General features: G+C 40.2%; 1 protein-coding gene across 2 annotated transcripts in view; it reads left to right on the top strand.

The window, feature by feature from the left end:
* fat2 (FAT atypical cadherin 2) overlaps positions 1-12,220 on the top strand; it is a 141,257-nt gene that overhangs the window by 39,283 nt on the left and 89,754 nt on the right. The gene's annotated exons all lie outside the window — the stretch shown is intronic.

Genomic DNA, 12,220 nt, shown 5'->3' with positions numbered 1-12,220 from the left:
TGAGGAAATGATATTTGACATTCACCGTATTGCCACTTACTCCAAAGTGCTGACTTGTAGAGCGCCGGCTTGAGCTGGAGAGAGAAAAACAGGCTACAATCATCATCCATCCTTATGAGCCTCCGTATAAACTGCAGACAAGTTATTTTCTAAAGGTCAGCAAAGTCCTGCAACAGTGAATGACATTAGAGCTTGACACAGAAGTTGTGCTGTATGTGTCTTCACCCAGCATTTCTTCCTCATCCCCTGTCTGCACTACAGCTTTTGATAGTATTTTGATTGAAAAATTGATTATATTTTTACACATTTACACATTAAATTGTACTGAACTTGTATTAATTTGCATGTTGAGGTGGAGTATCGGAAAAACTCAGGAACACTTTCTACCCCCAAGCCTTCACTATCCTAAACGACACACTGAAAATGCAACACATTCACGTGCAATAACTTCACATTACAGCACTTTACTGGGGACACAAATGTCTAATTATGAAATGACTGAAATTCGTACGATGGAGGTGTGAGAGCATGTGTGTGCAAAATGTGTGCTATTTATTACTTCCTCTAATATATTTCTACTTCATATTTTCAATTTTTTATATATATTTATTGAGCATGGTACACTATAATCTAATCTAGTTTTATCTACACACAGCATACCAGTGAACCTCAGACACAGACAAAAAATGATTCACCCCAAGGATAACCACCCAGACTTGTATACTGAGGAGACTAAACAACACTAAAACACACAAATAAATACATTTACACATTAATAACAAGAAAAGCACTAAGAGAGTGCAGTACTCCGCAGTACTCTGTTGTTAACAGATTAAAACAGAAACACACCAAAAAAACTACAACATGGTAATGAATAACATGCTAATAATCCTGTTTTAACATAATAAAAACATAGAACTAACACAAAGAAATTTCAAAGAAAATACGATCAAACCAACATGAATACAGAAATTTAAAAGACTGCAGCTCATTTAAAAACAAATGTTAAGTATTAATTGATCCTAGCCAGAGAAGCTGTATGTCTCTAGCTGTTGATAAAGTGCCTGTTGCAGTTTTTATCGCTACAATTTTATAGCCCAGGTCTAAGTAGATGGAGTATTTAAGTTAACAAACCTGGGAAGACGAGCTGGTCTTCTAGCATGTGTGTTTGACTGACATTTAAACTTGATGATTGTGTCGATGTGTTCGATTGGTTGAGTATTCTGTGGTATTAAACTCAACTGAGCAGTGCAGGAAAACACTAAAAACACAGAAATCATTCTAAGGGACCATTACAAAATGTCTACATAGCCGACTAGTGTGATAGGGAACATTAGAACCACTCCATTTTGCATTTCTAACTGCGCTTTTTTGGCTTTTCTGGCAGAATCAGTTCACTTTTATTTTACTGTGAGAAAAAGACCGGGCATTTGCGGGGCTTCTCTTTGCAGGCCCCCCATATCCTGTCGCTAAGCTGAAAAACTTGAAGCAAAGTCACAACAGAAACAAACACGGTGACCAGGGATGGCAGAAAATGAGCTTGAATTTGGTGGGGAAATCTCCGAGGATGTATGAAGGGCTTTTAGGAGATTGTGGAACCTTTTGTATTCCGTTTGGCTGATCGTTTAATCTGCAAAAAAGACACTTTACAGCCGTTTAAAATACCTCCCAGACAGAAGTTTCTGACATGCCTCGGAGGAGCAATGTGAGACTTAGCAGACGTAGGGTGTGGCTTCATTCACCTTACATCAGTTTCACTTTAGCAGTGTCCAATTTCTGCTTCCTGATTCATGTATTCGCTTTATAAATATGTAAAACATGCTCATAAAACTTTATATTTGAGGTGGATGTTTAGGTTAAACATGATTAAATGCAAATTAAAGATAAACATTATCATCCTGCCATCACAGAAGCTTAAATGCTCCTGGACTGATGGATGAATAAAGAGATAAAAGTGGAGGAGGAGGAGGAGGAGGAAAAAAGGTTTTGGTGTCATCGCTAGCAGCAGGACTTTTCTCTGTGAGGATAAAACAGCAGCATTCATCGTCTCATCAGCAGCCAGATCACCACGGGAGGGACAGCTAGCCATTCCTCCTCTTCCTCCTTCTCTCCCCTCGGCGCCGAGCATTAAGAGGACGACTGTGTCAGAGGGCTTTGTGGAAAATAAAAGGCCCGAAAACATTCTCAGTTGCAGTGGAAATCAGCTCTGTGACTCTGGAGGTGAGTCTGCATGCCGTCCCCCTCGAGCCTCGCAGGAAAACACATCAGCGTTTGCCAACTGTTTCCTGCTGGGCGGGGCGGCGCGTGCAGAGAAAGACTGAGGTTCCTCCTGTTCCGTTTGCTGTGCCAAGCTCAGTCTGTGCCAGAAATCAACAGAGAATCTCTGGGTCCGAGAGGAGACGCTCAGTTGTCTCGGAGCTGCTGACGCCGGACGTTACGTCTGGTGACAACTGTGGGCAGCAGTCGTCGTGTCATGAAAAATATACAGAATATATCCCTTTTGCACCCTACAAGCTGTGTCCTTTTCCACAGTGTGAACTGCTCCGTTTCATCCCAGCAGTGTTTGGAATAGCATCCCCATCTTCCAAGCATGATGTCCCGATTTTCCTAACTGGAATTCTGAATGGATGGCTGGTTTTACTCCTTTGGGGAATCAAAAGAAAGAAAGACCTGACTGGCAGCCAAAAGAGACACTACAACTAGTCAATATTCACAGCCATCCTACATTTCTGCCGTCCGATTGGGCAGCGAAAGAGTCCTGAGCATCCAGAATTGGACGTTTCATATCTTAGCTTTTCAGATTTACAGATTTTTCCTCAACGCAGAAGTACACACTACAATTCAAAAGTTTAGGATCACCTCGAAATGTCCTTGTTTGTGAAAGAATTTCTTTTTTCAATGAAGATGCATAAAATTAATTAGAAACCCAGTCTAGACATTGTTAATGTGCCAAATGACTGTTCTAGCTAGTTTTTAATGGAATATCTCCATAGGGGTACAGAGGAACATTTCCAGCAACCATCACTCCTGTGTTCTAATGCTACATTGTGTTAGCTAATGGTGTTGAAAGGCTCATTGATGATTAGAAAACCCTTGTGCAGTTATGTTAGCACATGGATAAAAGTGTGAGTTTGCATGGAAAACATGAAATTGCCTGGGTGACCCCAAACTTCTGAACAGTAGTGTATATATCTTTGCTGAATCTGCACAGTCGGTTCCTCCCTATCTTCGGTTCATCTCCCCTGAAACACATCTACACATAATGATTATGTAATATGTAACAGGCTGTCGTTCATATCTTATTTGCTGATAATGCAAACACAACAGCCAGAGTTCTGCCCATGCAGTCATGCTGTTTCCTTGATTTCATAGCTCCAGTCTGTGTACAGAGTCAGTTGGTATCAACGCCTTTTATCTTCACAGTAATTTCAGTGAAAGCAACTGTTGTTTTAAACTTACTGGCTCCAACTCGATCCGCTCTGTTTTAGTCGCCATGGTTAGAAATACATAAAGAAACTCAGCACAGTGGTATAGAAACCCCACAGCTAACTAGAGTTGTTGTGGTGTAATCGTGCCAGTATAATCGCTTATACCATGTTGGTCGAAATAAATCAAGCTTAATGGATCAACATTTGATCTGCCCAAGCTCATTTCAAGTCATTTATTCATATCTAATGGATCTTTTTTGTTTCATTTCCAAATCAAGTCTCTAAGGACAGCAGGTGTTTGATTGTAAAGCCTCCCTCTAAGGTGGTTAGTTTTGAGACTATAAATGAATGAATCTATTTAGTAATTAGTGCCAAGTTCCTCCGATTTACCGATTTTTCTCTGAATCTGCCACTGTATTTGTGATTTCTCACAGCAGCTTCTAGCTTTAGCTGATCGGAGATGCAGTACAGACAATAAATGTGTGTAAAGTGGCATATTCCAGCAGCGATAGTCCTTTTTTTGTTGTTTGTTTGTGGTTTGTGATAGAAGTCATCTTTGCGGTTGGTGCAGACTCTGCCCTAAAGGCAACTTCTTGCATCGGAGCAGATTTGCATTCAGTTGAAACCAACTTTCTGGTCAGCTTTAGAGAGATTTAACAGCCAGATCCTGCAGTGTTAACATAGGTTTGGGACGTTATGAATCAACAGTTTTAGTTTTTATAAATACCACAATAGAAAAAGGCTCATGTTAAATGATCACCAATGTAATTATTGGTCAAATAAAGTGTCAGTCATATTGTGATGTTCTGTTACTATTTGAGTCTACAGCATATCTTATGAAATAATTAGTTTCAAGTGAAAAGTCTTCATCTGCAACAGAACCTTGAGCTGTGGTGAAGGTGAATGTAGTGGGAGTGAAGAGGTTAAGAGTTAAAAGCTGGATTTGTGTGCAGTGCAGTGCTTTGGAGTAAATAACCTTCATTCCTGCCCTGTTTTGTGCTTTGCAGCATAGAGTAGAGTAGCTTTGACAGTTCTGTGTTTAATTAATCAACGCTCAAGTGTTTATGGTGGTGTTGGATAATTGTGTGTTTCTCTCCCCGTGTGGTCTGAGAACATAATGCAGTAATTACCACTGATGGCCTGTCAACCATCAGATCAACTGGTCCTCCCCTCTTCCCATCTTCTCCTCTCTCTTAGTTTTATTGCAACATGACAGGACTGGAGACTGGCTGCTGTGTTTTGGTTTTATTTTAGTCCATTTCAGCGCGTCCCAGTCTGCTCCACAGTCGTATATCTCTGACCTTCATCTCTGCGTTGGCAGATGAGGGCTGTTGTGTCACAGGACTCCTCTCCCATGCAGATATGATCAGGTATTTATTGCCCTGCTTTACCTTCCTCCTCTCCAGCAGCAGAACACCAGATGCCTATCATCGCTCTCTGGCCGCGAGATAACTTGGGGAGACAAATGAAGACTTCCCTCTCTGTCAAAATAACTCCCAACACCTCCTGTGAATCTGCACAAAAACAGCACGCTGCGTTTAGAGCCGAATGGAAACACGAAATCGCAGACTTGATATCGAAGTTCAGCTGAGGATTGCATCTCTGCTGTTTGTGGATGGATGTGGCGTCCCTCCAGCTTCTCCGGACTGTGATCTTTGTGGTGTGTGCTGGAGCGGGTCTCAGCTGAGTGTGATGCGGTTGTGGATGAGGGTCAGCACCTTCAGGTCCGAGGCTTCGGCTCTCTGCTGGAGGACGAGCTCCGTCCCCTGCAGGGGAGCGCTGAGTATCTGCCCTGGTTGCAGGAGTTCATGCATCTTTGTGTCGGAATTCAGCAGAGTTTCTTGTTAGCTCGAGATATAAACACAGAAAGACTTAAACCTACTAGAATAAAAAGTGTTACAGATCTTCTCTCCTTGTAAAAAGGCTGGTTTCCCCCTCAAACTGTACAGAGTAGGGGTTGTAGAGACTCAAATAAGGTGGGTGTATGTCAGAGGTTAAGGCTTTGGTTGACAGATCAGAAGGTCAAGTTCAAGCCTGACAAGCTGGGATTTGTAAAAGGAAATAATTTTCCTTGCAGGAATTTGACGTAGAATATCTAAAGAGTAGTTAGGGCTGCCTGATACAGCCATAAGCCATAGACTATAAAAAGACGCCCCTCTTCAGGTCTGAATTCAGCAGAATTTCTTGTTAGCTCGAGATAGAAACACAGAAAGACTTAAACCCACTTGAATAGAAAATGTAACAAATCCTCTCCTCAAACAGTACAGTGTAAGAGGATAGCAGCGGCTCAACACGGTTGTGAATAAGGTAGGTGTGTGTCAGAGGTTAGAACTTTGAGCTACTGATCAGAAGGTCGAGTTCAAACCTAGCAAGCTGGGATATGTGAAAAGATAATTTCTCATGCAGGAATTTGACACAGTATACCAAAGAGCAGTTAGGGCTGGTTGATACAGCCCTAAACCTTAGACTGTATAGGAAAGATGCACATAGCCTTTGTGAACAACTGTTTTGTTTTTTGGTTTTGGAACCGAACCTAATGAACGAGGTGAACTTGACTGGAGAAGCTGATCACCTCTGTTCTATATTTTTCTCTATATGGGACCTGAATTTACGAAATGGACATCACACTGTATTCAAAAACACTTGAAAGTAGTAATTGAAAATACAAGCTCATCAGGAAAATGTTGACTGAGGTAACAGATCAAGGGAGAAGTCTGATCATTTTCTCATTAACTTCTATATAACCTGATTTGTTTTTGCAACCAAATGAGTCACCCCCTGCTGGCTGCTGGAAAGAATGCAAGTTTCAGGAACTTAAGCATTGCTGTATTTTTTTCAGACCGGAAAGCTGCGTCAAATCTTTCCATATACAGTGCTACTTTAACTTTTAACATGTTGCAATGATGTTGCCATGACAGAAGAGATTATTTCTTATACAAGCCTAGAATTTTTTCAGTTTAGCATAAAAAATCTTAACCTTAACAAACGTAGTCAAATGAGTTTGACAAAAAAATGAAATGTGTTTTAAGAGTAGTAGCATTTTCCAGAGTTCTTTACCACATCCCCCTCCCTTCATCAGAAGAAAAAGGTAAGAAATCATACACTAATGAAGACTGTGAGACCAGGATGTGTGCTTCAGTAAAGTATGAGCAAGCTGACCTTGAGTTGACATAAATATGTCAAAGTTTCACTCTGCTTTTCTGGTCTTCAGCAGCCCTGGAGGGGTTCCAGGATTAACCGTTGGGGTCATAAGATGTTTGAAAAGACAAGAAAGAACAAAAAACATATTTCTGCTTCGTGAAACTTTCTTTGCTTTGCATTTCTTTCTCGTGAAACGGGATTGTGTAGCCTCTTCAAGGCTCTAAAAATAATTAATAATTTAAAATAAGCAGCTTGAAGAGAAAGTAAAAACTCTTCTTGAAGTGCTTACAGATTAGAGATTTATGACCTTGGCGTGAGGTTGTGAGCTGAATTTAAATCATTTTTAAGAGCTGCAGGCCAGAAACACTTGAGTTTAATGAATAAATATGACCCAAAGCGCCACTCATAACCTTTGCAGCATTAAAATTAACCTGACCAAATACAATCTAAATTGTAATTATAACTGCAATATAATATGTGTTACTTCTGTTAAAGGGTCAGCCAGTTAGTATGCAAAATAAAAGAATAGTTTAAGATTACTTTATGTCCTACAAGCATTCAAGAAATCAAAGTTCTGCCAGTTAAAAACTTATTTAAAAAAATATGAGAAAAGCAGCAATTTTTAGTATCTAAGCTGGAATCTGAGAATATTTGACGTCAAAAGTATTGTGGATTGACTTTCTGTTGATCAACTAATTGAATATTCAGATTCTAAGCAAACAAAAACCGCATTATGGTGATACTGATGGCTACCCAAAGAAAATTTCTATGGTCCTTTGGGTGTGGAGGAGCATAAACTATAACTAAATTTACCATTTGCTCCACTGCGATAGATGTCATCGTAATTTCACTGCACAGCAGGAGGGAAGACAGTTAAAGTAAAGAGTCAGTCGATCTTACTTCCTGACCCTCACCTGCTGTCGCAACCTTTGATCGGTGACTCAGAGAATGCAAGAGCATATCGAATTGGAGAGAAAGATGTTTTCTCAGCAGGAAACTTGACCTGGCTCTCTGTGCAGGGCAGAGGGTGAACATGATAGAGCTGTTCGGGCTGATCTGGTACCTGCAGCAGACCCCGAGGCAGATGCCGAACAAGTTGAGAAATTAGGCCGCCCAGTATTTTGCCTGGGAGGAATTACAGGAGGAAGCCACAGTAGAAGATTACCAGTTTCGTGGCCAGTTTAACTAATCTTCCAGAACTTTTTTCTCCTTTTTCCTCTTGACTCTCTGCATCCAGACTCATAAAAACCCACAGATGTAATTTTATGTCACCTCTTAGCATTGACTATGTGGACAGACTTGTTGCTTTTAAGTAGTGATGTGAATCATTGATGGTTAAGTGATCATTTGACCTGACTAATTTACCTGACAAAGTTACAAAATGGCCTGAAGTGTTGCTCAAGCAGTCATTTTTTGTCATTTTTTTCAGGAAAAATGGCGGTAGAGCCATGACAAGAATGAGCTTTTAATCCATTTTTGAGATAGTCAAATGGTAAAATATAAACCTACTGTTTTTATTTTTATTTTTTGCAATTTGCTGTTATTTTCATTGATTTTCACTAAATTACATATAATAATTTATTACAATTCTACAATTTCATTTAGGAGAAGCTTTTATCCAAAGCGACGTAGATCCATGAGTAGATACAATAATGTTATCCGAAGACATATTGATCGGGGGAACTAACTTGCTGCTGTGTGTATTATTTCTCTTAGGTTTAACCCCTTTTTCTGATCTGATAATTGTGTTTTCTCCTCCACCCTGACCCTCCCGTTTTCTAGTCAAAGGAAATGTGGAGTCAAGTCAAGGATGGGTCATTGAATGATGAATGAGCTTCAAGACACTCAGTTTGCCCTGTTGCCACCATGGCCCTGACCCACATAAACATCTAGAAAATGAATGTGTCTATGGCTAGATAAAAATGTGAGTGAAATTCCTGCGTCAAAGGTCCTTCTTTTTTTTTCCTGTGGGACATTTTTTTGGCTTAAAATCAGTATCATGAGTAACAGATACTTTTTGCTTGACCGACCCCAGGGGGAAAGGATCCTCCACCCTTGGCTGGGATATCATTTTTTTTTTCCTGGAAATTATCAGTAAAGTGAAAAATTGCCTTTACAGTACATCTTCCTCTCCGTGTGCTGAGACGGCAGCTGGCAATGCGGAAGCCATGTCGGATCCTTTTTCTTTAAAATAAGTCTTACAGGAAGTCGATCCGCAGGATTTAAAAATCTAAATCAGCTTCACAGACCTGTCAATGTGGTGGGTTAGTGTGCAGTGTTTCGGCTTAATCATTGAGGCGTAACTGACAGAAATAGACCTCAGTATGACCCAATTATCTATCGATTGGGAACAAACAGGGAGCAGAGTGTTTGTGCACTGTAAGAAAAGAGAACAGGGAAGAAGAAGAAGTTGGAGTAAAAATAGATTGGTGCTTTATACCAACTTTCTTTTAAATGAAATTAGATTAGAATGAGCTTTACTGTCATTGCACAGAGTGCAAAAACATCAACACATCATCACAAACAATCAGGAACATCTTGGCGAATAGAATAGCGTTACTTTTAAACCGACAACTAAATAAGGAAAGTATGGTTTTACCTGATTCCTGATTGTTTGATGTTTTTGGGTGGTAGTGTATTTTCCTCCAGGTGTAGGTCAGTGACATTTGGGATTTTCCATTTGCATGAGGGAGTGTGCTTGTTCTGGGACGTTTATTTGGGTGTCTAAGTCTCATCAACACGGATGCCAAAACCAAAGGTTTTCCAGCAGAACACCACATAGTACCAATACGATCAATGTTACTCACTTCACCTGTCAGTGGTCATAATGTTGTGGCTGATCGGTGTATGCAGTATGAGCAATCAAGAAATATGAACGCCAAAGATGTTTCAGTAGCACGGATCACTACAAAATATAAAATCAACTCAAATCTACTCTTCCCAGCATTTTTGAGCCCTCATAACTTCATAAGCCAGCATGGATTCACTCCAGGTGTCACAATCTGAAGCCAAAATCATGTTTTTGTTCTTTGGAAATCAGTATCATGAGATAAATCAAAGTTACATGAGCAAAAACTGCACTAGTTTAATGCAGAGTGGAAAAAAAAAAGCAAATACCCAGGATGTGGTACCTGTTTTCTGATCATTCATTGGAAAAAACTTTCAAGGGTCGTATCACCACATGGGATAGGTGGTTGGTCAGAACAAATGATAGCAAATGAAATGTCTCATTTAGCTATAATTTGATAGCAGGCTCATCCTCAAGCCATGATTCCTTCTGTGTCAAAATTATGTACTAATCTTGACGTATTTTGCTGTTTTTAAAGGTCAAATTTGGGATTCTGTCATTTCCCTGGCCCGGGGGAGTGGTTGGATACGAAGATTATATCATTTGAATACCGAAAAATGTACTTTTAGGGCCTGTAACTCAGCAAATATTCATAGTGAAGGTAACATTTTTCATGGCGTCATTAAATATGCTAAAGTTATTGTACAAAAAAAAACCCAGCTGATTCTAAGGAGGTCAGTTTGGAGACACTGATTGATTTTGCATGAAATGACGATGTGCAGTATGAGTATATACAGTAGGATGCAATATGAACAGTTTGTGGTCTGAAGATGCTCAGTATATAAACTAGAAAAAGCTAGATAAATAACAATTTTTAACCTAAATATGCTTTTCATATAAATGCAAAAACTTAAATGAAGCAGTGACAGAATGAGGCCTGGCATGATGCAGAGATATAAGTGCATATGTGTGCGCATGTGTGTTTAGTTCTTTGCAAGGTGGATCTCTTAATAAACACCATCTGGCTGAGCAGGCATGAGGTTTACCCTTCTCACATGCGAACACACAACCTGCTGGGAGAGAGAGAAAGAGAAAAACAAGGGATTGCAGGATAAAGAGCGAGACGATGCAAGAAAAATAGAAGGAAGGGATGAGGGGAAAGCAAGCAAGAAAGAAAAGGAAGAGAGGATAAAGGAAGCAAAAGGATGGAAAAGAGATGAAAAACAGATGGTCAGAGTGAGTCAGGATCAATGCAAAAGCACAGTGTGTTTCAAAGTTGGGTAATTTCTGACTAAGAAGAGGAAAAACAAACACATTCGAAGTTAAGAATTAGACAAAACATAACTGGCACATATTAAAAAGGAAACTCTTTTGAACATCTGTTAGTTGGATATAGCAGCAAAAAGAAGACATCTTTTCAAATTCAGAAATCATAGATTGTCATGCGAAGATTTAGAGCTATGTGGAGTTTATAGTAAACAAGTAACATTTGCAATTTTTTAGCACATCAAAGCTGTATTTTTATCAGTTTACTGTCTTATCTGTCAATCACTGCCAGATTTACCACGTTACTGCCAAATATGCATTACTGCCCTCTGCTACGGGTAGAAACACAAGTGGACAAAATAAAAAGAACACCCAGCAGTGGAAAATAACAATAAATTCAGCTGCACCTCAAACTACAGCCTCCAAAATGACCATAAAGTTGAGTTAACACCTCCCAGAAACTACTTCAACACAAATTGCACATTATAAGCTTCAAGAGGGGTGGATTTATTGCATCAGTCTCAGCTAGGCAGACCTAATAAACTGGAAACTGAGTGTACGTTACATCATCCGCATGCTCATCCATGCTTTTAGAAACACCATCTCATGAAAATATTGCTCTGCAGTGATGGCGGTGCTCACAATCCTCCCATCAACTCTGAGCCTGGATGATGCCAGGTCCAGGCTACACGCTATCGACACGGAAATTGTAAGATCTGTAGCATGTTTTATCACATGTGGTGTGCCGTAGCTGACAGCAGCCAATGTGTCATCGTTGCAAGGTGTCTCATCTGTCTCAATGAAAAGATAGGCCTGTCAGGGTTTTTTTTTCCCCCCCGCCTTGTGGCAACTTCGAGTTGACGCTAACCAGGAGGAGAACAGAGTGCTCTGCCTCACACAACATAAAGACAAAGGCTAAAGGACAAACGGTAATGTCCTTGTGGCGCAATCGTAGACAGTTATAAAAGATGGATGTAGTCTCCTCTTCTGAAAAGTGAAGCTTCTTTCTACCAGCCAGCAGGGGGCGACTCCTCTGGTTGTAAAAAGAAGTCAGATTGTACAGAAGTCTATGAGGAATATGAGCCTGCTGAGGGTGGAAACTGGCACCAAGGGCTGCTGTTACCATAAAGGGGTTGGGGGGTTGCTTGACCTGCAGTGTTTAGGTGGGTGGTTCATGTCAAACATCCACATGAATGTCAGGACTCAAGGTTTCCATTGCATTATAACAAGATGATCGATGTTATTCACTTCACCTGTCAGTGGTCATAATGTTGTGGCTGATCGGTGTATATACACTTTGGAATGGGAGGGCACAGTTGTCCATTGAGGACCCTTAGCCCTGTCTACCTGCCTTGTGTTTTATCTACTCTCAGATTTACACTACCGTTCAACAGTTTAGGATCACCCAGACAATTTCATGTTTTCCATGAAAACTCACACTTTTATTCATGTGCTAACATAACTGCACAAGGGTTTTCTAATCATCAATGAGTCTTTCAACACCATTAGCTAACACAATGTAGCATTAGAACACAGGAGTGATGGTTGCTGGAAATGTTCCTCTGTACCCCTATGGAGATATTCCATTAAAAATCAG

Source organism: Amphiprion ocellaris, chromosome 13 (genome assembly GCF_022539595.1).
Source record: "Amphiprion ocellaris isolate individual 3 ecotype Okinawa chromosome 13, ASM2253959v1, whole genome shotgun sequence".
NCBI lineage: Eukaryota > Metazoa > Chordata > Actinopteri > Pomacentridae > Amphiprion > Amphiprion ocellaris.
The sequence above is the reverse complement of the archived record's forward strand: the minus strand, read 5'-3'. Positions and strand labels throughout refer to the sequence as shown.